Here is a 23436-nt window from a genome sequence, read left to right as displayed (position 1 = left end):
TTTTATATCTTGAAGTACTGCAGCGAATGGAGACAAGATAGGTGCAGGCTGAGAAACTGCACAGGGAACCACCACAGGGACGAGGGTTACCACTGGGTGGTTTATTTTTCTGTCGACGAAGGGACGTAATTTTTTATATCTTGAAGTACTGCAGCGAATAGAGGACAAGATAGGTGCAGGCTGAGAAACTGCACAGGGAACCACCACAGGGACTAGGGTTACCACTGGGTGGTTTATTTTTCTGTCGACGAAGGGACGTAATTTTTTATATCTTGAAGTACTGCAGCGAATGGAGACAAGATAGGTGCATGCTGAGAAACTGCACAGGGAACCACCACAGGGACGAGGGTTACCACTGGGTGGTTTATTTTTCTGCCGACGAAGGGACGTAATTTTTTATATCTTGAAGTACTGCAGCGAATAGTTCATTCAATGCTCTCCTCAGTTCATTCAATGCTCTCCTCGAGTTAACATCTCAGTATCGGAGAGCGCGCATTTTGACTTATTTTATGCCAATTTTGTGAACACCTGTGAATAGTTATTATGACCAGGAAAAAGAGACGTAATGATATGGAATCCACACGATTATCTGTGCAAGATTCAACAGCCGAAGGGACAATACGTGATTCGATTGATGCACTGACCAGTTCGGTCCATCAGATTTTAGAAACAGTTAAAGCAACGCGGGAGGAGATACAAGGTTTGAGATCTGAATTATCCGAAATCCGTTCAGACATTAGTGGTCTAACCTCCAAAGTGAATGATATTGAAATTAAAACTGCTACCCACTCGGATACAATTACAAAGATTCAGGCAGAATTAAAAGATATAAGAATGAAAGAAACCCATGGATTAGGCCCTCTCACTGATAAGGTCCTCATATTAGAGAATTTGGAAAAGAAAGATAACATTATTGCTTGGAATTTAAAGGCTGCTTCACTGCCGGAGGCCTCGACGAAAATGGAACACTTGCTGGTAAATTTCTTACAACTAAAAATTAATTTTGAAGTTAAAGAAGTACATAACAAATTTGTGAAAATACGACTCATGAACTCGGATGACAAATTCTCGGTACTTCAAGCGAATAAACAATTACGTGACCAGCCCTGGAAAAAAGACCTTGATAAAGCGACAAAATTTAATTACAATGGGGTTTTCTTCAGTGATGATGTTAGTAAAACTTGCAGGGAGATTCGCGCTACGCTGAATCAAAAAAAGAAAGAAATGAAGGAGAAAGGTTTTATTGCATGGATCCCATCCACGGTACCACCCACATTATGCTACATAGACCAAGACGGAGTGAAACAAAAAAAGAAGTGGTATAACGTCCCACCAGTCGAATAAATTGTGTAATTTTTTTAATTTTTTTCGCATTATTAGTGATTTGTTAGGATTTGTTCATAACAGTCATTATATAAATCCGCAAATATGTGTTGGTGTGCGCACATTGTTGCCAAAATATGCGTGTTCTCTGTTGAATGAAAAATAATGAACATACCTCCACCGAAACGCAATGGATTTCTCCGACGTATGCGGTTGTTATATGTGATTAGCTTAGTTTTCTTTTTTGAGTGGTCTTTTGTTAAATTATTGATTAACTGGAGTGAGGCTTTTTTGTTGATTTATGATATTGAGTTTACATAATTTACCTGATCTTGCAAGCAGAACTAAACTGTTAGAGGAAAATCCTTTTGATATACTGGAATGCTTGAAAGATGTGAAGGATGATGAAGCAGTAATTTTGGAAGATAGCCCGAAAAACAAATATTCATTTATGGATGATTCTATCCCCACATGCAGTAATGTACGTTTTTCTAGCTTTAACTGCAGAGGTTTACTTAATAGCATTGAGTTCATAAATGATATAATTAATAAAAATAAAATTGAAGCTTTAGCGGTACACGAAACTTTCTTAAATTATAGAAATATTAATGATGTAAAGTTTTTTGATTATGATTTTGTTCACGAGAGTAGAAAACACCATCAGCATGGTGGATTAGGATTTATCATAAGAAAAGAGTTAAAATCGAAAATAAGACGAGACCTAATGATTTGGAATGTAGAAATGATTTTTGAAACGTGTATTCTGGAATGTGAAGTTAATAAAAAATCAACAATCATGATATCTTTATATCGCCCACCTTCCGGAAGTATAGATCAATTTTTGATGCAACTTGAAATTTTATTAAATAAAATATCACAGATGAATAAGCAAATATTTATTTTTGGTGATTTTAACCTAGACCTAATGAAAATTCAAGCAAAGCAAAATGATTCGAAGATAAGAGAATTTTTAGAACTAATGCTTTGTCAAGGACTGCTCCCATCATGTCTGATTCCAACTCGAATAGATGATATTGGAGCAACATTAATTGATAATATTTTTTCTAATAGTATTTGTTTTTCAACTTTTGTAATATTAAACGATATCTCAGATCACGGTGTGATAATTTCTGAATTTAATTTGGCCAGATCTAAAAAAAATAAACGGATTGAAAAAACAGGTCGTATAATAAATGATGAATCAATTGCGCGTTTAATTATTAAGCTAGGAGATATAGATTGGAAGGAAGTAGTCAGTACTGAGGATGCAAACAAGGCATTGGAAATGTTTTATAAATCATTTAATGATGTTTATAATGATATATGTCCGAAAGTTAAAAGGAAAACACCCAAGTCAATGCCACAAAAACCATGGATATCCCCGAGACTGTTAAAATGTATTAATGAAAAAAATAGACTATACAAAATTAAATGCAACTATCCGTCTGATGAAAACATCCAGAAATTCAAATTGTACAAAAACACTCTGACTAGAACTTTGAGAGAAAGTGAAAGAAATTATTATGAGAAGGAAATATCTTCAGCTGCGTCCCAACAGAAAATGTGGGAAATATTGCGTGATAAATTAAATAAAAATAAACGAAGATCAATACCGACTTTTCTTAATAATGGAAATGACGCTAATGAATCAACTGAAAAAAAGGATATCGCAGAAGTATTTGCTAAGCATTTCAGTAAAATTGGTGAAGAATTGGTTAGAGATCTTTTGGATAAGCCATCAGATTATACACGATTTATGCCCCAAAACGAAGATAAATCATTGTATATGCTACCAGTATCATTTGATGAATACCAAAAAGCTATTAGTGATTTAAAGAGAGGAAATTCGGCTTCAGTAGATGATATATCGACAAATCTCTTAAAGAAAATATCAGGAGTAATATATGAACCTCTTGCAGATGTTATAAATAAGAGCATAAAAAATGGTGTTTTCCCTGATCTTCTGAAAAAGGCTAAAATAATCCCTATATTTAAAAAAGGGGAGGCTCAAGATCCCAACAATTACCGTCCCATTGCACTCCTTTCCCCACTGGCTAAAGTTTTTGAAAAAATAATGAAATATAGACTTACATCATTTCTGGAAAAGATAAATTTTTTTTCGTAGTTCCAGTTTGGTTTTTTAAAAGAAAGATCGACAGAAGATGCTGTCGCCGCAACACATATTTTCATTAATGATGCTTTAGATGATGATTGTTTAGCAGCTACATTGTTTTTTGATATTAAGAAAGCTTTCGACACTTTAAATCACGAAATTCTATTTAAAAAACTTGAAAATACAGGAATAAGAGGAGTACCTTTAAAATTAATCAAATCATATTTGCACAATCGAAGGTTTGTGGTAGATATTGATGGTGAATATTCGTCTGAGACATCGAGTAATAATATCGGTGTACCGCAAGGTTCAATTTTAGGACCTCTATTATTTTTAATATATATAAATGATCTCCCAAATTCTACTACTGAAAATGCATTAACAATTATGTTTGCGGATGATACTGCAGCAAGTTTAAAAGCACCAACATTAGATGCACTGAAAGAAAAACTGATTGAAGTTGCAAAATCCGTCACAAATTGGTTCCAAATTAACAAACTTGTCCCTAATTTTGTTAAAACAGAATTTATTATTTATGGAAGATCAAATCAAAAGTTGAAAAATATTTCTCTGAATGAAATTACCATTGATACTATTCATGAAATCAAAAGAGTATACACAGCAAAATATTTAGGTATCGTTTTTGACCCTACCATGAATTTTAAAACACATATTTCGTTGTTGAGATTAAAATTATCAAGATATATAGGTTTGCTCCACCGACTAAAATTTTTATTCTCATATAAGGTTCTAAGAATCCTATATTTTTGCCTAATTGATGCACAAATCCAATATTGCTCAGCTATATTTTTGCTGACTTTTAAATCACATATTAAACCACTACAAACCCTGCAAAACAAAGCTATTCGAATTCTAGATAAGTTTTTACAACACCCGAGGAGTACAGATATCCACTCTGAAACACGTACCTCTTACCTGTTTCTAGACATAATGACTCTCACACAGAAATCTCATCTCCTATTATCTAGTTGGTTTTTTAAGATTCAACATGTACATAATTTCTTTTTTGACCAGAATTTACTGTCCAAACATCAAAATTCACTGACAACTAGATGTGTTCACCCATACAAACTTCCTCTGGTGAAAAATGAAAGATCCCGTTTCAACCTCCGGTATATGATCCCATCAATAGCCAACAAATATTCATTAAATAAATTTGTTGAGTTACCAAAAGGATCTTTCAAGAGACGATTAAAAAGTCATATAATGGAATCTGCTTGCAAGAACGGTTGGTAAAAATTTTTAATTCTTAATTTTATTTTGGCCTCACTCCAATTACTCCACCTTAAATACTCTCATTAAAGATACTCTTTTTTTTATTTATTGATGAAATAGTGGTTCATTTTTTGTTTGTTCTGTATCAATGAGGATTGTTAAATTTTGTTTATATGTCTTGCCCAGTAGTCGAGCTTGTCTCTCCATTTGGGCAAGTTGAAGATTTTGATGAATATGAATTTTTGAATAAATGAATCTGAATCTAAATGAATCTGAATAGAGGACAAGATAGGTGCAGGCTGAGAAACTGCACAGGGGACCATTTGAACTATTGCAGCACAGTCACTTCAGCCAAAGCGTGTCACATGCACCAGAATTCGACGATTTTAGAAATTTCCAATGGAACTCGAACCAGAGGCAACTCAGTCCCCATTCAACACATACCGCATTTAGATCAATCCCATTTAATTAAATCTCATACTCAACAAAAATAAGTTCATGGATATGTGGGGGGAAGGGGCAAGGACATTTATTCTTTTTTATGAAGACCCCAAAAAAGGTATTTTTCAAAATTTAGGGGGGGGGGGGGTTCAGTAGAAGTGTCGAAAAAGGTATTTAGAAAATATGAGGTAGAAATAAACCCAAAACCCTAGAAGATACCAAACCTTAATAGAAGCGCCAATTTGTGGATTTATAAGATCGTATACAATCAAGTTGGAATTGTTGAAATAAAATTGTGATTTGAGCAAACCAATTAAAGAAACAATCAAATGAAGAAATTATAAATTAATGAGAAAGCATTAATTGTACCACCTATGCCAAAGAGCTAACTGGCTAGTTCCCTTAAATTTACCCTCATATTCAAGGGATGAATGGCGTTCCTTTGAAATGGATGAACGCGACAAACTGTGACTCGGCTGGTTCATAAGCCATACGTTTAAGCAATTCTGAACTTAAAAAGAGAATTATAGAGTTTAAAATAAGGTTATAGAGTTAATATTATAATTAAATAAAGTTATAGTTACATACATATAATATATATGGTTTGATTTATTATATATAATATAACTTATAATATATAACATAATTATATATAGGATTATAGAGTAAATAACTCTATAATAAATTATAGACTTTTAAGTGTTTACAATACTTCCATTTGTTTAGTTACACAAGGGTTACAATTTAAATCAGCCTCTTGCAGTTTAGAACTGTTCAAATCAATACGTTAACGAACTTCCTGCCAATTCGAAAAAAATCTCAGGAGGCGTAGTTGTTATCTTCTTTTTTTTTTTGGGGGGGGGGGGGTAAGGCCTTGATAACCCCAGACCTGAAAACCTTTACTATAGATCATTTGAGAAGAGTCTAATATGTAAAACATCTGTAACAATGGTATCTTAAAATTTATGTATATGAAAAGAAAGTTTACACAAATGTAAAAATAGAATATAGGGTCAGGTGGATATATTTTCTACGGTACCTGGAAAAATAAGAAACAGTAAACAATGGCATTATTCTACGGTAGACAACCGTTTCCACAGACTAGGACAACGTTTTTTTCAATGTGTCCGAACTTGCCAGTGGAGGGGGACTTTATTAAAATTTTATTATTATTATTGGTTCACAATAATAATATTATTTTATTATTGCAATTATTAAATTTTACAATTAATAAAATTAATAATTGATTAATTAATTAATTATTTAGTTTTATTAATAAAGTTAATAAAAAAAATTATTACAATTATTGGTTTACAAGGGTGCTTATTTTGTGTTAAAGAAAACGCAACATGTGCAGCAGATGGAGAAAAAAAAAAAATTAATATCCAATCAGTTTATTATATCTGTTTTAACACTAATGACAATATTAAGCCTTTTATTCAATTTAACAAATATGATTTTCATCGACTCTGTAAAAAGCATCCAAACAGAACATAGAAAACCATAGAGAGTGTCATATAGCAGACTTGCAGCATAAAATGGATCAAATTTGATAGAAAGTGCAAAAATAGAAATCGTGACCACGTGACAATAGAGTAGGAATTAGATGAGTGACAAAAAAGTCCAGAAAATAGTAAAAAGGAAATCTTAATAAATCCAACATTAAATCTACAGGAGCTGCACATATCGTATTGCCTCTATGGAAGTTTTACTGTCATTTTCAACCATTCTGAATAAAATGGCTATATAGAAACTTTCATGCAACGCAATATTGATTTTTGGGGCTGTCTGGGGAAAAATTATTTACTGAATATTAAGTAAAACTGTCGTTTTATAATATAAACCATCGGAAAAATAAACACATTTACAAGTGCTAACGCGTCAAGAATGTAAAAAAAAAGAGTCAAATTAAACTAAAAATTAAAATGGTTAATCAAACAGTTCGTGGTAACGAACTGTAGTAATGAGCGACCCGGCTCAATAGTAACCGAAACTCTAAAAAATAAAATTTTGGTACCAATAGTTACATCAAAAGAATTGAATTTTAATGCTGATTTTAAATATATAAGTTCCATAAAAATTAGTCTTACCCATCAAAGGTTACGAGCCTGAAAAAATTTGCCTCATCTTAGAAAATAGGGGGAAACACCCCCTAAAAGTCATACAATCTTAACAAAAATCACACCATCAGATTCAGCGTATCAGAAAACCTTAATGTAGAAACTTCAAGCTCCTATCTACAAAAATGTGGAATTTCGCATTTTTGGCCAGAAGACAGATCACGGATGCGTGTTTATTTGTTTTTTTGTTCGTATAAATATAAAGAGGGGCAAAACAAGAGATTGTGTATACATAATAAAGAAGAGGGGAACTATTAGGATGATTTGTTAGATTTTTGAGCAATTAAGGACGCACAAGTTTTTTTTTCATATCTTAAAGCACGTCAGCAATTGCCGGACAAAATGGGTACAGCCTGAGAAACAGCACATGGCCCCATTTTAGAGATGCCTTTAAACTGATACAGAATACCCGCATGTGTTAGAGCATGTTAAATGTACCAGAATTTGACAATTATAGGTATTTTCAATTGAGCTCAGCTCTGGTGCCGCTCAGCCCTCACTCAACGCATACGATATTTAAATCAACCCTATTTAACCAAACCGCTATAATAATAATAATTTATTTATAACCAACTGCACAAAACAAAGTGAGGATAGTGGAGTAAAAAGAGAGAAAATAAAATAAACATCATAAAAGAAACAATACAAGAAAAGGAAACAACACATAAGTACAACAAAATCAATAGAACAAACGGATGAGAACAAAGGTACAACACAATAAGTACAACAAAATCAACAAGGAAAAGGTCAACAGAACAAACGGATGAGTCTCTGGTATGGGGTAAGTCGTCGATATGCTTGTGCCGCCAACTTATCATGAAGCTCCTGTAGTTTTGCAGTTAATTCAACTTGGCTCCATTAAACTCAATCTCATGCAAGTCAACTAGATGAATGTTATGAAACCCAACATAAATGTATTTTTCATTGCCTTTGTTGGAAAAAACGCGCCATTTGAACCATTGATTAATAGGATTGGTTAATATTTGATTAATAATTGATTAATTATTGAATTGATTAATTATTAATTATCATTAATTAACATTATTAAAATTAATTACAATAATTATTATAATTGATTAATAATTGAAATCATTGATTAATGGGAAAATATTGCTTGAACCGTCAATCTAAATAAACTAAATGACTAGTCCCTCTTTCATCCTCATGTACAAGCGATGAAGGGAATTTTTTTTAAATGGATGAGCAAAACAAGCTGTGACTCGGCTAGCCAATATTTCCACCAGTGAGAGAATTTCAGAACTTCAAAAGGAAATTATAGGGTTCAAAATAAGGTAAATAATAATATCATGCATCTATTACTCACAGCAGGATTATGGTTTAAGTCACCCCTATGCAACTCAACCTATTTCGAATCAACATTTTTATGGGTTCTTGAACAATCCGAAACAAAACTCGAGAAGTATATTTTTGTCTTCCTTTTTTCGGGGCGAGGGCGATGCAGCGGCACAAAAGCCCCCGCCCCTCCCTGTGAATTTGTACTACTTACTCTTAAAGAGGAGAATTCTTTATGAATTGATTTAACGGCTGAGTTGCCTGGGGTTTCAGTCAAATAGGGGGTTCTATTATATAGGGTTGATTCAAGTGAGAATTGAGTCAATTTTTGGTTGATTTGAATGAGATTTAGCTGACGTGTCAGTGTCTTAAGGAGTTTACTGCATTTACATTCTGGGAAGCTACCCAAAGTCACCTGGAGGAGCCTATTCGAGAGTTTCTGACAATACCTCAGAAAATTTAGGTATAATTCTAAAGCCACAACCCTACCCCTTCTCCATGATGATTGACTAAATACAACCTGCCTACAAAACAAGCCACAGGGAATCCCTTTTTCCACGACAATGAGTTTCGATAAAATGGTAAACTACCACTCATTCTGTAAAATACAGCCAGGAAAAAAAAACGGTGTTTCGCATTATAATTAAATAAAAAAAAAAACAAGGTTTTTTAACGTAAAGTAAGGAGAGGCACTAAAACTTATAACGAACAGAAATTACTTCGTATATGAAAGGGGCTGCTTCTTCATCAACGCCCCGCTATTTACGCTAGAATTTGACTCTTTCTCTTAACTCTACTTTTTAAAACAGTAAAAAACTTTAGCGTAAAGAGCGGAGCTTTGATGAGGAAGCAGCCTCTTTCATATACGAAGTAATTTCAGTAAATTCCACATTTTTGTAGATTGGAGCTTGAAACTTTTACGGTAGGGTTCTCTGATACGCTGAATCTGATTATGTGATTTTCGTTAAGATTTTATGACTTTTAGGGATTGTTTCCCCCTATTTTCTAAAATAAGGCAAATTTTCACAGGCACTATTTCTTTAGTTTTGGTTACTATTGAGCCGGGTCGCTCCTTACTACAGTTCGTTACCACGAACTGTTTGATAATGGTAAATCAGAATGAGATGTTTCATTGAAGCAGGTATTATAAATATAAACTATAATATTCTTGGATGTCTTACAACACCCCCCCCCTTACCATGTCTTTTTTGCTTTATTATTCTTACAATAAATATTTCGAATTCCTCCTTACCATAATGGTAAGCTTAATAGCTTTCCATCGTCCTATAAAAACGTCTACTAAACACAGTTGTCTTATGATTAATAGAGAAAAAAGTTACACAAATGTAAAATAGGATAAAAAAAAACGGTCGGCCGGATGTTTTTCTACTTGAAAAAAAAAAAAAGAAGAAATAGTAAACAGTGGCATTTTTCTTGAATAGGAAAACGTTTTCACAGCCTAAGAGAATATTAAAGGCGAATGATCGTCACAAGAGGTGGACTTTACTATAAATCTGGGTCCTTTTTTTTCATTGCGATGGAGCACCCCTCACGTGCAGCGTGAGGGGTGCAACTATTTTTTATATAAAAAAAACGTATTTATACAGAACAAAATAATTACTTTAATATCAAAAATAATAAAGTAGTTATCACAAATAGTTTCCGATTCATCCACTATATTTGTCTGAGAGAGTTCACTAACAAGGTTCAGGGTTCATTGTTTTAATTCTAATGCTTTAGTTATCTGCTGATGACAACTACTGGTGTGTGTGGTCAAAATACACAGATTTTTTTTTAACTGTTTTCACTGTCTAATAAAAGGACTTTTTCCATTTGAACTTTCACTTCTTGGACCAATCAAAGCTCTGAGCTCTTTTTCTAATCAGGTCACATTCACATATTTTTGTCTTGATACAGCTGAAAGAAATTAATTTCTTACTTAACAAAGCCTTAACTACCTCTCAATAGCAATGTGGGTAATTCAGTCCAATGGTGGGTGGAACATAAAATTAATCATACATTCTATATCTTGGACTATTCTTATATTATAGGCGGCGCAAAACATTGCCTAAGTAAAGAACGACGTTGGTACAATTTTTTATTTTTTAATTTTTTTTTTTTTTGTCTTAGACCAGGACACTTCGTATAAAAGGAGCTACCGTAGAAACTTCGGCAAGGGCTCATTCGATTGGATATTGAAAGGGGTATTGCCCTTTTAATAGTCAAAAGTAATTGGAGGGCAACCAACCCCCTCCCACGCCCATCATTTCCCCAAACACATCCAATCAAAATTTTGAGACAGCCATTTTGTTCAACGTAGTTGAAAGGTCCGGAAATAATCTCTTCGAGGATGACAACCACCCACGGCCCTCAGGACAAGGGTTGTAATTTATGTCCTGGGGGAATATACGATTTTTATAGAGAGCGGTCATAGAAACTATTCAATTGAAAAATTAAGAGAGCTAGAGCCCTTTTAATAGTCAAAAGTGATCGGAGGTCAAATGCGTATGGTCAAAAAACGTATTTATAAAGAACAAAATAATTACTTTAACACCAAAAATAATAAAGTAATTATCACAAATAGTTTCTGACTCATTCACTATATTTTTCATCATTGGATTGGTAATAGAAGCTCTAGTGCCCTTATTGAGAGCCAAAGTGATTGGGAGCCAGCTACCCCCCTCCCTATACACACTGACACCTCGTATTGTCCCGAAATGCATCAAAAAGAAATTTTGGTTTTTATAGAGAGCGGCCATAGTAACTATTCAATTGAAAAATTGAGAGGGCTAGAGCCCTTTTTAATAGTCAAAAGTGATCGGAGGTCAAATGCGTATGGTGAAAAAACGTATTTATACAGAACAAAATAATTACTTTAATATCAAAAATAATAAAGTAATTATCACAAATAGTTTCTGATTCATTCACTATATTTTTCATCATATTGGATTGGTAATAGAAGCTCTAGTGCCCTTTTTGAGAGCAAAAGTGATTGGAAGCCAGCTACCCCCCTATACACACAGACACCTCGCATTGTCCCGAAATGCATCTAAAAGAAATTTTGAGACACCATTTTATTTAAAATTGTCCGAATATCGTATAATAAGGCTTTTGGGGATGAAAAAAACCCAGAGCCTGAGGGAAAGGGTTGTAAGTTATACCCTGGGGGGGCATTTCAGGTTTTTATGGAAAAGATGATTGTATAAACTTTATAGGAGGCTCATTTGGTTGAAAACTGGAAGTTCTAGTTCCCTTTTAAGAGTCAATAGTGATGGTGGGGGGCAGCTAGCACCCTCCCTCCGACCACTCCTCTTTTCACCAAACGAATCTGATTGAAATTGTGAGATAGCGATTTTGCTCAAAATAGTCTAAAGAACATATAACAATAATTCTAGGATTGACAACCTCCCCCCTCCCAGTTCCCTGGGAATAGGGTTATAAGCTATGTCCTGGGGGTATATAAGGTTTTATGAAATGGGTTGTCGTACAAACTTCAGATGGGTCTCATTTGGTCTGAATTGTAAGCTATAGTTCCCTTTTTAAGAGTCAAAAGTGATTTGAGAGCAACCGCGCCCCAAGCTAATCATTTCCCTAAAGACATCCAATCCAAATTTGGAGATAGCAATTTTGTTCATTGTGGTAGAAAGGTCCAAAAATGTCTTTGAGGAAGACACCCCCACCCCTACAGCTCTCAGGGCAATGGTTGTAAGTTACGCCCTGGGGCTATATAAGATTTTTATAGAAAGGCTGATCGTATATACTTCGAAGGTGCTCATTGGATTGGTAATCATAATTTCTAGTGCCCTTCTTAAGAGTCGAAGTTATCAGAGGGCAGCTATCCCTAACACCAAAACGTCGTGTTTTCCCGAAATACATCCAATACAAAAATTTTGAGACAGTCTTTTTATTCGAAATAGTCCAAAGTTCATATAACAAGGCGTATGAGGTTGATAAAACCAACAGAAACTGGGGGCAAGGGTTGTAAGTTATGCTGCCGGGCGAATTAAGGTTTTTATGGAAGGCATGGTTGTCTAACTTTAGAAGAGGCTCATTTGGTTGAAAATTGAAAATTCTGAGTTCCTTTTTAAGAGGTCCTTTAAGAGTTCCTTTTTTAAGAGATTTAAGCCTTTTCCCCAAACACATCTGGTTGAATATATGAGATAGAGATTTCGTTCAAAATAGTCCATAGAACATATAACAATTCCTCTAGGGTTGACAAAACCCCCCTTGTGCCCTGGACTTAGGGTTGTAAGTTTTGCCATGAGGGCATATAAGGTTTATATGGAATGGGCGGTTGTATAAACTTCAGATGGGACTCATTTGATTTGAAACTGGAAGTTATAATGCCCTTTTTAAGAGTCAAAGTGATTTGAGAGCAACCAGCCCCCCCCCTCAACTCTCATCGTTTCCGTTAACATCGCCAATCAAATTTGGAGATAGAAATTTTGCTAGTCGTAGCTGAAAGGTCCGGAAATTATGTATTTGAGGAAGAAATTCCCCACCCCCTAAAGCTCTCAGGGCAAGGGTTGTAAGTTATGCCCTAGGCGTATAAGGTTCTCATAGAGAGGGTGGTCGTATATGCTTTGGATGGGACTCATCGAATTGATAATCAGAAGTTCTAGTGCCCTTTTTGAGAGTCGAAGTGATCAGAGCTAAGCTACCCCCCACAGACATACACGTCATATTTTCCAAGATGTATCCAATAGAAATTTTGAGACAGTCCTTTTATTCAAAATAGTCCAAAAATCATATAGCATGCTTTTGGGGTTGATACAAACCACCAGAGCCTGAAACCGAGGATTGTAACTTCTGCCCCTGGGGCATTTAAAGTACTTATGGAAGAATGGTTGTATAAGCTTTAGAGGTGGTTCATTTTGTTAAAATTGGAAGTTGTAGTTCCCTTTTAAGAGTCAAAAGTGATAGAGGTCAACTAGACCCATCCTCCAGTACTCCTCTTTTCTCCAAACGCATCTGATTAAAATTGTGCGGTGGTAATTTGTTTAGAGTAGTACAAAGAAAATATAACAGTACCTTCAGGGCTGACATAACCTCCGAGAGCTCTGAGACAAGGGCTTTAAGTTATCCCCTGGGGGCATATAAGGTTTTTATGGCATGGTGGTCGTATTAAATTCAGATGGGTCTCATTTAATTTTAAATTGGAAGTTATAGTGTCATTTTTAAGAGTCTAAGTGATTGGATAGAAACCAACCCTCCCCCACAGCCATCAATTCACAAGTGGATCAGATTGGTGCGTTGGATTTAGGATCCTTTGCCCGGGAGAGCGAGGGTTCGAATCCTAGTGTACCCAATTATTTGGTTTGGGACAGGGGTCAGTGGCGTCACTCTGTAAGCTCAGCCGAAGTAGACCCAGCTCTAAATGAGTACCTGGAGAAATCTTATGAAGGTAAACAGGAAGAGTTTGCGAAAGCACAGGGTGGCTGGCCCCCATCCCCCCACTGCACTTCCTGGTTGAAGGGGCTTGAGAGAGAGAGAGAGATCAGCCCGCCGGTTTGGACCTGAAGGGTCTAGTGCCGCATCTTTTTTCCTTTTTTACTTATTATCACTTCCCAAAGCAAATATCAAAACAAAGTTCTAAGACATCAATTTATTTCTGCATTGTAAATACAGATGGTGATACAGGTGTATACAGATTGCTGATAGGGGCGTATCAGCAATATTTTTGGAACCACTTATCATATTAAGAGGAAACTTCAGGGGCATCATGAGTGGGATGATCAGTTGACCAAAAGGCAAAATGTACCTGCTACTACTGCAATTGATACGTCTGTTTCTACTTTTACTATTAAGAATAATACGCTATTACTGTTCCTACTACTGCCACTACTACTATAATGATAGTACAATTAAGACTACACTTATGAAGGTGAAAATTTGACAGAATACTGAGGGGAAATTTGAACTAAACCAAAACACACTATGTGCGTGCAGATTGTCAAAAGCGCATATCTCAAGAACTAATTTAATTATTAAGTTGAAACTTTCGGAGAATACTTAAAGGGAAAGATCCATTGACAAAAGGGTAATATATGACTGTTACTTCTAGCATTAATACCACTGCTCCTTTTACAAATACTACTACTGTTACTGAGCTACTCCAACTACTACTTCAAGCACAATAACTTGTAAGGCATGGGATATTAAGGTGGAAAGAGCGTCAGAGCGCACATTAATAGTATTTTTGGAATGGCTTAACGTGCCAAGGTGAAACTTCCAGGGCATCATGAAAGCGGTGTTCAACTGACCAAGAGGCAATATGCACATGCTACTACCGATATTAATACTGCTGATTCTTAGAGGGGAAGATTAATGACCAAAAGGCAATATGTGCACACTACTCTAATAGTACTACTGCAAAATTTACTAGTTCCACTACTACTATTACTATTGCTCCAACTACTACTTCAAGCACAACAACTTGTAAGGCTTGGGATATTAAGGTGGAAAGAGCGTCAGAGCGCACATTAATAGTATTTTTGGAATGGCTTAACGTGCCAAGGTGAAACTTCCAGGGCATCATGAAAGCAGTGTTCAACTGACCAAAAGGCAATGTGCACATGCTACTACCGATATTAATACTGCTGATTTTTAGAGGGGAAGATTAATGACCAAAAGGCAATATGTGCACACTACTCTAATAGTACTACTGCAAAATTTACTAGTTCCACTACTACTATTACTATTGCTCCAACTACTACTTCAAGCACAACAACTTGTAAGGCTTGGGATATTAAGGTGGAAAGAGCGTCAGAGCGCACATTAATAGTATTTTTGGAATGGCTTAACGTGCCAAGGTGAAACTTCCAGGGCATCATGAAAGCAGTGTTCAACTGACCAAAAGGCAATGTGCACATGCTACTACCGATATTAATACTGCTGATTCTTAGAGGGGAAGATTAATGACCAAAAGGCAATATGTGCACACTACTCTAATAGTACTACTGCAAAATTTACTAGTTCCACTACTACTATTACTATTGCTCCAACTACTACTTCAAGCACAACAACTTGTAAGGCTTGGGATATTAAGGTGGAAAGAGCGTCAGAGCGCACATTAATAGTATTTTTGGAATGGCTTAACGTGCCAAGGTGAAACTTCCAGGGCATCATGAAAGCAGTGTTCAACTGACCAAAAGGCAATGTGCACATGCTACTACCGATATTAATACTGCTGATTCTTAGAGGGGAAGATTAATGACCAAAAGGCAATATGTGCACACTACTCTAATAGTACTAATGCAAAATTTACTAGTTCCACTACTACTATTACTATTGCTCCAACTACTACTTCAAGCACAACAACTTGTAAGGCTTGGGATATTAAGGTGGAAAGAGCGTCAGAGCGCACATTAATAGTATTTTTGGAATGGCTTAACGTGCCAAGGTGAAACTTCCAGGGCATCATGAAAGCAGTGTTCAACTGACCAAAAGGCAATGTGCACATGCTACTACCGATATTAATACTGCTGATTCTTAGAGGGGAAGATTAATGACCAAAAGGCAATATGTGCACACTACTCTAATAGTACTACTGCAAAATTTACTAGTTCCACTACTACTATTACTATTGCTCCAACTACTACTTCAAGCACAACAACTTGTAAGGCTTGGGATATTAAGGTGGAAAGAGCGTCAGAGCGCACATTAATAGTATTTTTGGAATGGCTTAACGTGCCAAGGTGAAACTTCCAGGGCATCATGAAAGCAGTGTTCAACTGACCAAAAGGCAATGTGCACATGCTACTACCGATATTAATACTGCTGATTCTTAGAGGGGAAGATTAATGACCAAAAGGCAATATGTGCACACTACTCTAATAGTACTACTGCAAAATTTACTAGTTCCACTACTACTATTACTATTGCTCCAACTACTACTTCTATCGTAACTACTTTTAAGGTTAAGAGCATTAACACAAAAATTTCAAGAAGTATATGAATATACAGGTTATCAAAATAGCAAATCGACAATATCCAGATATGGTGGGCAAGTCTGGATCGTTCAGGGTCGTCAAAATCTTATAGACAGATAAAGGTTATTTGGGAGAGGAGGTATTTTGGAAGGTTGGGTTGAGTAGAGAGAATTTGAAGGCATATTTAGATTGGGGGGGAAATGGATTTTTGATTGGAGAGAAAAGAAAGTATCAAGGGAGAAAAGGGGAGTATGTGGAATCTATTGCTTGTCCTATGTGTGGATCTCAGGGTGAAAGTTTGATACATTTTGTGTGTGAATGCGTCGAATTGAATGAATGGAGGCGAGAGATGTATGTTAAAGAAAAATTGAATGAGGTATGGATGAGAGATAGAATGACAGAGACAAATTTTCTGAGTATTAAAAGGATAGCAAGGTTTGTCAGGATTGCAGCTGTGCATCGTAAGCGTTTTCTTTAAATAATATTGATTTATTTAAGTTGAATTCGTTTTGTTTTTTATGTAAAATTCCTATGGCCCACGGGCTTTTTCTTGAATAAACTATTATTATTATCATAGCAATGGCTATTTCTATTAAGTCCAGTAGTTATACTACTGCTGTAACTACTATTACAGCTATACCTAAGGGTGTGAAGATAGTATTTTCAGAGAAAATGTCTGAAATTTCTATTGTACAGATGATAACCTGCCATCTATATGCAGGTTGTCAAAAGGGGACATCAGGAATATCTTAGTAACTGTTTCGTGTGCGAAATTAAAAGTTACAACGCTAGTTCTGGGGGATACTGAACTAGCCAAAAGATAATATTTGCATCATAATACTACTGCTTCTACTCCTTCAACTACTACTACAGCTACTATTATTACTACTGCTGTTACTACAACTGCTACTAAAGCTAAGACTATTACTATTAACTCTACTCCTACTACTACTACTACTATAACTACTGGTGCTACTACTACTGCTAATAAGCCTAAGGATATTAATGCGAAAATTTTGGGCAGTATTGTAACTGTATTGAAAAAAATCAAAACATACTATGCCCACATAGGTTGCTAAGAGGACGTATCAGCAATAATGACTGATTGAAGGCACTAAGCTAAAAATTTCATTGTACGTTTAAGAGGATGTTGAAAAAGAGGAGCTATGCGCATACTGCTACTACAACTATTGCTACTACACAAGCTAAGGGTGTTAAGGTGAAACTTTCAAGGAATATTTAGGCGGATGCTGAAATAAATCAAAATAAACAATGATCATGTACAGCGTAAATAGGGTGGCAAAGTAACATCATATTAATGGCTTACATTATTAAGTTAGACCTTTCAAGGTAAGTTGTGACAAATTTTGAACAAGCCAGAAGACAGTGTACTTTTGATACTACTTCTACAGTTACCGTAACTAATGACATTAAGGTCATTAAATTGAAACGCTTGGGGGGGGGGGTAGTTTCAATTAAACAAAAAACTATTCGCATGCAATATCATAGGCAGCGCTTCTCTATCCTTGCTAGCAATATAATTGATATTTTAAAGCAGCTAATATAATGGGAAATTCAAAGTTCTAGTACCCTTTTTAAGAGTCAAAAGTGATTGGAGGGCAATCAGCCCTCCTCTTAATCTCATAATTTTCCAAACACTTCAATCAAAATTTAAGACAGCCATTTGGTTCAGTATAGTAGAACTGTCTTGTAACTGTATCTCTAGGGCTATTGCATAGGTCAACCCCCTCAGTTATGCAAGTTGCCCGTTATGTTTAAAAACTGAATGTTGCCTTGATATTAAATCAAAAAGCAGTGTGTGTATGCTGATTGCCAATAAGCATCTTAGCAATACCCCAATAACGACTGAGATTATAATGTTCAAACTTTCGGGGCTACTTCTGTTACTAGTCTTGCTCATAAAATTTAACTAAATCAAAACAGTGTATAAGTATCCAAGCTGTAAAAGAGCATAGATAGATTTTTTTTTTGCGAATGGTATTAAGTTTTATTTTTCAGACCCACTAGAGGAGGAAAAAACTCAATTAAACATTATTATTCGTGTCCAGATTTTTAAAAGGGAGTATGTTGCTAAAAACTGTTGAAAAATTTTCTACAGCATACAAATAGCATGCCAAACTATAAATTCTTAAAGAAAAACCGAAAAGATCTATAACTTCTTTTTCCCTGAAAAGACTATGTCAATATGAAACGAACAAAAATTGATTAAATAACTTTTCCATAAAATAAGTTTTTCAAAGAAAAGTAAAGAACTTCTTTAAACCAAAAATGAGCAAAAAAGGAATAAAATAGTCTACCAAGCATAAAACTAAAACAAATCAATATTAATAAATACATGGATCACAAAAAGGAAAAGAAATTACAATAAACAACCAAGTCAAACTCAAAACGAGCAGAAATTAACGTAACTAGAGTTCAAAACTCCTATGCCTTCCCAAGGCCAGAACATAATTTTTACTTTACTGAAATTTTTTTTAGATGTTTTCACTTTTATAACATTAATAAATCAAACATTATTAACATTTTAAGGAACAAATATCAGCATATGTATATTAAACTGACAATGTACTTTAATTTTTTTTTTAGTGAAGTGCAAATTATGTTCTGGCCTTGGGAAGGCATGGGGGTTCTGAACCCTAATCATGTTGATTTCAGCTCGTTTTGAGTTTGACTAAGTTATTTATTGTAATTTCTGTTCGTTTTGGGTTTCATTTATTTATTGATGCTGATCTGTGGTAGTTTTACGCTTGGTAGATTATTTGATTCAACTTTTGCTCATTTCTGGTTTTGGGAAGTTCTTTGCTTTTCTTTGAAAAACTAATTTTCTGAGAAAAGTTTTTTTTTTAATTAATCAAATAGAGAGAAGGTCTACCTAAACTGTTGCCTAGTATGAAATGGTCTGATGAAGTTAATGTCTTCTTGACATTTTAGTAAAGGGCCACAGAATCACTACTTGTGTATCCATGTACCTCACCCCACTCAAAAAATAGGAGTTAAAATCCCCAATGATGATGGGATTTTTGAAAACTGAGAAGCTCTATCAATTTATTGTGTGGGTTCCAGCACTGAAGTCTTCAAGGAAGGGGGATTTGTGCTTCAGAACATTCATCCAATGGTAACTGTGCAATGGTAACAATGGTAACACCTGGCAAATAAGCAGTTGCCCAAATCTCTTCAATATAAGGCTCATTTGAACTAAGAATGACTTGTCTTACCTGGAAAATAGCTATTTCTACTTCCATCTGAGCTCTCAGGCTGCTATAAAATTTTGCATCTACGTATCTGAATTTAAGTATCTGTTAACTTACATTTGGTTTTACTTCACAAAAGAGAATGTCTTGTTAGAGCAAAAAAATGTCCTCCTAGAATAAAAACATCTGAGGGCCTCCTTCACTAAATTATCCATTAACTGTCCATCAATGATGACGATTACACTTTTGATTTTTGAATTCTTACTTCAGAAATCAAATAAATAAAATTTTAAAGAAATATCATTTTTGCTAAAAAGGCTTAAAATAAGTTTTCTTCAAATGAAAGTAAAGAGCAGCATTAATTTTTAATATTGACAGAAATCATTCTGTTTACAACAGGGCTATCTACTCCCAGCATAGCATAACTATCTAATTTCAGCATAGAGGTACAAAACTTTGAAAGAGGGTTGAAGAGGGGACAGCCCATCATTTAAGGAAAAATTTCTGCTTCCTTTAATTTTGAACGTCACCTTTTTCTTTCATTGGAAAAAAAATCTATCATAAATCATATATTACCTTTGTTCATATAGAATATAGACAACCGCAAGGGCGGCACCAATTGTTAAGGGTCTACTTTTTTCAACAGGCATCCTAAATATCTGAAAAAAAAAATACAGGTTAACTCAAACAAATTATAGTAGAAAAAGATCAAGTCCTGCACAAGTATGTATACTGGGGATAGACAGGAAAATTTTCTCAAAAGGGTTTTATTTTGTCATTCATAAACTTTTCTCATAGGTAGGTCCTAAGAAGTAATATTAGAAATCTTCAGCATCAATTAAATGTTGTGATAGCTAGCCCCCCCCCCAACTTTTAATTGGAAGGCCATGTCCCAACAGGAGTTTCCTTCAACAAGAAAATGGTGAAATATTCCTTAAAGATTGTTTCAAAACACGGTGTTTGTACTTAACATTGATTTTATTCTCTTTTTCATGAAATGCAATCAATGTTGTTATTTTTAAAATCTACCATGTATACAAGCTAATAGTGCATTACTTTTCCCTGACCAAGAAAAAACACTTCACAGTATACATTGTTAGTTTAAAAAGTGTTGAAAGTACAAGTTAAGACTAAATTGCTTTATCTGCAAATATATAACCCCTACTGTGGAATTTCAACATATTTCATGGGAAAAATTTGATCTAGTATCCATCACCAAGTGATTGCCACATAAACACTTAGGTAACAGTTGCAAAACTACTTTATCATGTGGCAAAATTATTTATAATTGTTATGTAATCAATTATGTGAAGACTAGGAGTACTCCCTAGGAATTATAAGGTAAACCTGATGTTTTAGAGTTTCCCTGTAGCTACAAGACCAGTCAAGCAATGTTTTTGTCACTAATTTTCTCAGCTTTTGATGATAATTTTTTATGAAATTTATTTTCCTTGGCATGTAATGTCCCTCCTCTAGAGTTTTATCAATTTGATTGACAATCTAATTTATCCCTTGGGTGATCTTGTGTCTAGGGTAATACCTCAGTGCTTTGACAGTGCCTAATATTGGACAATTATTTTGCAAAAAAAAACCTTTTTTGTTTTTCTGGTTCTTTTTTTGTCACAGTTGATTCAATTTAGAGGTACACAGGCTGAAGTAAGAAAGATGCATTGGCAAAATGCATGGGATACATATAATTTGGAAATTTGGGCTCTATATTTGCAAATTAGGAGGGGGGTTAAGTAAAGCAGAACTGCACGTAAAATATACTAGCTACAATTTTTCTACATATTATGAAGCAAGAATCGTTTTCTTAAAATGTTTCCTTCTCAATAGCCACTAATCTAGACGTTTGCACTTTTTTTTGTTACAGACCTTATATATCCAAGCTGCAAAGAACAATAAAATTCTTGCTTACAGCCTTAGCTTAATAAAAATCAGGCTGTAGATTATCTTCAACTGTACAGTTTATTTCAGGTAATATTTTAACATTTAAAAATTATAATTACTAGTACTTTAATGCACTTTATTGTTCTGATACACTTTGTGAAACAAAAGAGACTGAACTCAGATCACCTTTTAGACTGGGTAATCAGAGTTGTTTCTAAGGTTGGTGGCACCTGAAGAAAAGTTAATTATAGTGCCCCCTTGCCAACTGAATTATAAGAAAAAAAAAGCCAAATCAAAGTGAAAAATTTGATGAAAGTGGGTAGCATCCCAGCCAGAGCACCCAGGGGAGCTTGCCCCTGTTACCCCTTCCCTTTGAATGGGTCTGTGGGTATAATGCCGAAGACCTACAGGGTAATGATGTTGCATTCTGAAATCATTTCAGTGAAAAGTGTGTAAACTGTTCCAAATAAAATAATATGCTGCAAGAGAAGGGTTTGTCAAACACTAATTTATCACTCAATCACATATACCTCCAAACAAAATTAATCAGCATTATTAACAATTCTATCACTTACTTTTGCCCTGCTGTGTATCCAGTAAGTACACTAATATCATATCCAAACCTGTTTTCCCTAGCTTCTGGGTTGTTTTGCGCAGTGAAAACTACAAGGTACTGTAAATATGTCAGTACAATATGTGAGATATCAATAAAATACGTTGGATAAAGGATAGAAATCTTCCAGAGCCATTGCAGGCATATAGGACAAAGAATCAATATTTCAGTTGCTGGGTCTTTTTTACAGGGACAAGTAACAAGCTTGTTGCCCTGCCTTGCTGCAGTGGGGATCAAACCCCAGGCCCTGTAAGGCCAAGCAGAGCATCACTGTGCTACAACAGGGTAAGATACCAGTAAAATACATAAAATACTTCAATTATATAAAATTAGTAACATACAAATTTTACACCTGTCTGTAAAATTACAGTAAAATTATGGTAAAATATACAAAATCCTGTTTTTGCTACAATCAATTATACTATTTATAACACTAATACTTACTTAACTTGAATTACCATAAATCATACTTGCCAGCAATAGGATGATCCTGTAATCACCAGTTGGTGAAGATAGTGTTCTTCTGATCAGGCAAGTCATAAAATAATTGCCAGGCTTGTTGCAGTATTCCTGGTCAACTGATGATTTGATTACTCAATACTGGCATAAAATTTAGTATCCTGGTTTAGCAAGTCCCGTAGACTCACAACCCAATTAAAAAAGAATTTGCTCTGTAACCCTGAGTTGGCATGCTTCTTGAAAAATTCGTGATCATGTACCCTTGTCCTTGAAGAGACAACTGGTTGAAAGACGTTTGGGATAAGTTTTTTATGGTTGAACATCTTTAATGTCATAATCATATCCCCTCTCTTTGGCAATAAGTTAGTAAAAGTAAATTCAATTTTTCAAGCCAGGAAGGGCAGGAATGTTATAGAAATGTTGAATGCATTTAGTTGTATGCCTCTGAACTGATTCTAGAGTTTTGGTCAGATTATTAATTGAGTTGGCAATGCACATACCAAACTATAGCTTATACCAAATTAAACCTTTATATAATTTGAAATAACTGAGGAGGAACAACTGCTGAAAATTCTCTTAAATGTAACAAAAGTCTGACTAGCCTTTGCTGCAACAGTCTGGGCATACAAACTAAACTTTAGCTGTTCATTAACTAATAGACCCAGATCATGTCCATCATGACTACTGACAATAGGTTGCCTTGTTTTGTCCATTGCCTCAATAAAGTACTAATGTCTTGAGTTTTTATTATCAAAGTGGACAACATTGCACTTCTGGACATTGAATTTCAGCTTCCAAGTCCCTG

The 23436-nt window shown here is 34.9% G+C and overlaps 1 long non-coding RNA gene across 1 annotated transcript in view; it reads right to left on the bottom strand.

The window, feature by feature from the left end:
• The window catches only part of LOC136038537 (uncharacterized), a 32329-nt gene that overhangs the window by 6931 nt on the left and 1962 nt on the right, over positions 1 to 23436 (bottom strand). Inside the window, exon 2 of the long non-coding RNA XR_010620245.1 lies at positions 20246 to 20328. This is a non-coding gene — a long non-coding RNA (uncharacterized LOC136038537). The remainder of the gene's footprint in view (positions 1 to 20245; positions 20329 to 23436) is intronic.

This window comes from Artemia franciscana, chromosome 18 (assembly GCF_032884065.1).
Source record: "Artemia franciscana chromosome 18, ASM3288406v1, whole genome shotgun sequence".
In the NCBI taxonomy this organism is placed as follows: Eukaryota; Metazoa; Arthropoda; class Branchiopoda; order Anostraca; family Artemiidae; genus Artemia; species Artemia franciscana.
This window is presented reverse-complemented; position numbering and strand designations above follow the sequence as displayed.